Source organism: Malania oleifera, chromosome 4 (assembly GCF_029873635.1).
Source record: "Malania oleifera isolate guangnan ecotype guangnan chromosome 4, ASM2987363v1, whole genome shotgun sequence".
In the NCBI taxonomy this organism is placed as follows: Eukaryota; Viridiplantae; Streptophyta; class Magnoliopsida; order Santalales; family Ximeniaceae; genus Malania; species Malania oleifera.
Genome location: NC_080420.1, coordinates 54933098 through 54938136, shown reverse-complemented (window position 1 = coordinate 54938136; position 5039 = coordinate 54933098). Strand labels below are relative to the sequence as shown.

General features: G+C 37.1%; 1 non-coding gene across 1 annotated transcript; it reads right to left on the bottom strand.

Annotated features, from left to right (window-relative positions):
* Positions 1 to 4135: 4135 nt before the first annotated feature.
* On the bottom strand, positions 4136 to 4243 carry LOC131154678 (small nucleolar RNA R71). Its single transcript, XR_009136594.1, has one exon. It is a non-coding gene; the product is annotated as a small nucleolar RNA R71 (small nucleolar RNA).
* Between the last annotated feature and the right edge of the window lie 796 nt (positions 4244 to 5039).

Sequence of the window (5039 nt, the reverse complement as noted above, 5' to 3'; positions counted from 1 at the left end):
AAGGAATATGTTGGGATTCAACGTAATTTATCAATCAAGGTTTAGGGAAATTTAAGTAAAGGTTCTCAAGCAATTTAAGGGTGGGCTAAGAATAATATTACCATGGGAAATCATTGGACAACTCACTATTATTCACCACGAATCCGAATCACAACAAAAAAATCCTTGAAATGACTTTGAATAAGTGAAGGTGTTGTTGTTGTATGTGTATGAAATGGCATGAAAAAGGTAAGATATGGTGGAGAAGTGCTAGATAACTAGTGGTATCAAACCACCTGATCTCTGAGGAGAATGTCGTAGCTTTTCGCCACTCAATCTCAAGGATCAAAACAAAGCTTAACAAGCTTCAAAAGGGAATTCCTTTGATATATTATATTCAAAAACTTAGCTTCTTCTCTCCATCTATTACAATGGAAATATACAGACTTATACAAGGAGATAAGACACTAAACTCACTTGCACTTCCCATACAAGCATGCGAGACAATCTTTAGTCTCACAACTTACAACATACCAACTTACAAGACACAATAAATATGGTCACAACTTACAAGACACTGCACATGCAAGCAAGTTGTCTTGCAAGGTTATAAATTAAATATAAAACAAAGTCAAAAGGGAGGACCAATCTATGTGGGGCCTAGAGGATCTGTGTGGGCCCAATGGATTTGTGTGGGACTTATGGGGGTCTTAAGCTTGGACTTGCAATGGCACATCACTTGGGTCTTCTAATGCTAAAATTATTCAAGATACTTCCATGTGTTCCTGACAAAACTACCAACCATTATAGACATCTGGGGGTCGTCCACGTGTCACCATGTCGGTGAAGGACAATGGCAAAGGTTATTGATCCCCATCAAAGCCTTAAAAAAGCTCCCCCTTACAATAAGCATATCCTTAACAAGTCATACACTCATCAAAATATTACAAGAGTTCAGAATATCATGCTTTCATCATTCATATAAAAGCAATTTTAAGCATTCAAAATTTTCAATATATGTCATGTTTTCAATAATTATATCATTCAAGCATTTAGAATTTTCAATATATATCATGCTTTGAATACTCATATCATTCAATCATTTAGAATTTTCAATATATATCATGCTTTCAATACTCATATCATTCAAGCATTTAGAATTTTCAATATATATCATGATTTCAATACTCATATTCTGAGGGTAATGAGTATAACTCCCCCTGAATATATGATCAAAACTCAAACATTCAAACATTATGATGTACACATGCTCAATATCAGCATGCTATTACTTCTCATGTTCTTCTCATTTTGCTATACATGCTTAATATCAATTACTTATGCTATTCTCATTTTGCCAATATTTCTCCCCCTTTTGACATCAATAAAAACGGTAACCATAAAAGAATGAACGTGTAGATATAGGACCTAAAATCAAAGTTCAATTCATTAGTATAGTCCATAAGTCAGCATGCAATTTTTCAAGTCAAACATTCATCAAAATATGCATTCCTGATATACATCATACATCATGCAAAAGATATTCAAGAGAAACAAATTCTAGCATGAAAGTAGTCATATCCAAGATAAGCAAAGAGAAAACAAGAAAGTAGTGTGAAGAGCTGTAATCGACTTAAATATTACAACTCAAATTGTTTTAAAAGATCAGAGATAAAACAAAGCTAATCTCCATTGCCATCATCTGATTCTATGCCTTCCTCATCATCATCATCATCATCATCATCAACATCATTTCTAGAGCTCGTTTCCATTGGTGCTAAACCACATAATGAAGTTGATCTTGCCATGTAGCTCTTAATGCATCCAAGACACTGGTCAAGGGAAGTATAACACGACTGAAGCGAACTGAAACCAGTACGCACTTCACCACGAAAGTCAGTCAGCTACTGCTGATAAGATAAAAACCATAAGGGGGCATCATCTGATGTTGGTGCATCTTGCTATGGTGCTGGTGCTTGTTGAGATTCTTTATGGCCCTTTGTACTCTTTGGCAACCAACCATTGATTACGCACCGAAACTGCGTAATTGGGCATCTTAACTCGGGCTTTACAGTTTATATTTTTAATTAAATATCAAAAATTATCCAATATTTTAATAATGTGCCAAAATCATCATTCTTGAACTTTATTGCACAATTTATGAAGTTTTGGTAATTTTTTGTCGCAAGAAAATTCCCGGGAACCAAAACCGACACCTGTTCATATTTCATGAATAACTTTTCTGTCCAAACTCCGATTGAGACGATTCAAATTTCTGGAGAAATAGGAAAGGATCATCTACAACTTTTGTGTTTTGAGCTTTGTGAGATACGGGCTCCAGAAGAGTAGAATTTGCGATGAATAGAGAATGAAAAAAATAAAAAAAATCAAGTTGACGGGTCAACCCTTTCCCATCCGAGTCAATCCTTTCCATCCGGGTCTAGGGCACCCAATGCCTCCTATTTAAGCTCCTCTATTTCTTACCCCTAGGTAGGCAGCCCCCATGCCTCCCCATTCTCCTCTTCTCCTTCTTCTTCTTCTTCGTCTTCTTCTTCTTCTTCTTCTTCTTCTTTAGTTTGTTTTTTTCAATTCTGCTTCTCTCCCCTTGTCTCTCTTCCTTCCCTTTGTCTTTCCTCCCTCACTCTCCCCCTTTCCTCTGTTTCTCTTGGCCTCCTCTGCTCTCTTGCAGTACGGCCAGCCTCCTCCACCATCTTCAGCAGTCCCCAAGCACAGCAGAACACTAGCCGACTCCATAGCAGGACCACCAAAGCGCAGCAGCAACTTCACGACTCCGTGGATTTGTTTCTCTCTCTCTCTTTTCCTTTCTTTCTTTCTTTTATTTAATTTTCTTTGAATCTTGGACTATTGAAGAAAGTTTAGTTTTTTTTTAATGTTATTGGAGTTTTCTTTCTTTTTGTTTAAGTTGAGTAATGTTGAGTATTTCATTATTGTTAAATTAATCTCTTTGTTTATCTAATTGATAGTTATTTTAATTTAACATTCTTAATTAAATTCAGATATTTTTTTTCCGAAATTTGATTTAGTTAGGGTCTATGATTAGTAAAGGTTGTGTTTTTATTGTGTTCCGTTATTGTTTATTGTGCTAAAGGTTCGATTTTTAGTAGGTTTGGTTTTTTATTAGTGTGTGTCTAATTTAGTTTCCATTGTGTGTTTTTAATTCCATGTTCTAGGTTGCTATTTTTAATTAAAGCGTGTCCCAATGTTTCCTTAAGTAGATTAGAGTTTCCGTTTTTGCTCTCAATTTCATTGCATGCTAGGTTTAGAGTTTTGTTTGTTTCGTGTTTAAATTGTGATTGTGGTTGCGTATTTTTAATTCCATGTTTAAAGTTTCCATTTTTAGTTAGTATGCTCTAGTGTTTTCTTAAGTAGATTAGGGTTTTTATTATTGTTATTTAATTCCGTGCGTGCTAGTTTTAGGACTTTAATTTGTGTTTTCATTTAAGTTTCCACAATCTTGAAAACCCGAATCTGAACCGAGTTCAGTGCATTTTTGTTTTCGATTGGACGAACGTGAAATTGAAATTAAAACGCATTCCCTGAGGAGACGATCTAGCCCTTGGGCTTAATATTACACGATGTAACTCCTATACTTGGGATAACTTTCGAGCTGCTCATTTTTCGAGTGAGTCAAGTTTTTGGCGCCGTTGCCGGGGAATGTCGGTCTTAGTCTCAAATTTGCGTTTTTCCCTTCATTTTTGTTAGTTTTACGAAAAAGAAAAAAAATATAGAAAACAAAAACAAAAAAAATTTTTGAGTTTTGAAAAATGGCTGCACCTGCACCACGCACGATAATAGATTTTTTGCAGCTTGAATATGCCACTGCATCCTTTTCCACTATTTTGCCTTATGATGAGCTTAATTTTATGATGCAGCGCGGGAGAATGTCGTTGCTACCCGAGTTTTACGGGACGGAATCTGAGTGCCCTTATCAGCACCTAGCAGAGTTTGAGTTAACTTGCAACATGTTTTTCTCTCATGCTAGAACTGACGAATCTACTGGACTGAATTTATTTCTTGCTACTTTCCAGAATAGGGCACTGATCTGGTTTCATTCCTTGAGACCTCACTCCATCATTAATTGGGTTGATATGGAGCATGAATTCCTGCATGCATTTTGTCCCTCACAGAAAACTCAATTTCTACAAGAACAGATTCTTAATTTTGTGCAGCAATATGACGAGACATTTTAGGCTTGCTGGGAGCGATTCAAGGATTTACTAAGCACTTGTCCACATCATAGGTTTGACTCATGGAGGTTAGCTGATTATTTTTATACTGCTCTTACCTCTGATTGCAAGTGTTTTGTCCAGATTATGTCTAATGGACAGCCCGTCAGCGAGGATCCCGATCAGATATTATCATTCTTTGATTACTTAGCTGACAATGTCCCACAGTGCAATACACGATGCACTCAGGCACCCATGACTGCACACCCTATCAGCATAATTAGTGATGGTGATGCATATGAACCACCAAAATACCTAGATATTCCTCCACCTCATTACCAGCCACAATAGATCCCTCAGAGTTGTATGCCATCAGAATTTTCGGAGGATAGCATAACTCAGATGGTGAACATGCTCCAGCAGTTCATGCAAACTCAAGTCGATCATAATAATGAATTGCGGGACACCATTAATGCGATAAGCACGCAGTTGAACATCTTAGAAAATGAAGAATTGCCCGTGGAACCTCAGCCTAGTCCTCAAGAGTACCAGCAGCCACACCAACAAATACATGATATTTCTCTTGAGATAGCAGAGGCCACCACTACTTCGAGAAGCAAGAAAGAATTTCCCCAACGTGAGATGCTCATCGCCTGACAAATAGTTTTCTTAGAACTGAAAGTTACGGCTGAAGTAGATGAATTCAAAGAAAAATCAGAAGAAGTGAACCCAAAAGCGGAACAGTTAGTTGATGAGGATACTGACACTCATACGGAGTACCAACCTGTGGTACCTCATACTTCGAGCTCAGAAATCGTGAAACCGTCACTCTCGCCTGAATCAGATGTTAAGGAGCCTAGTGTGGAGGTAGAC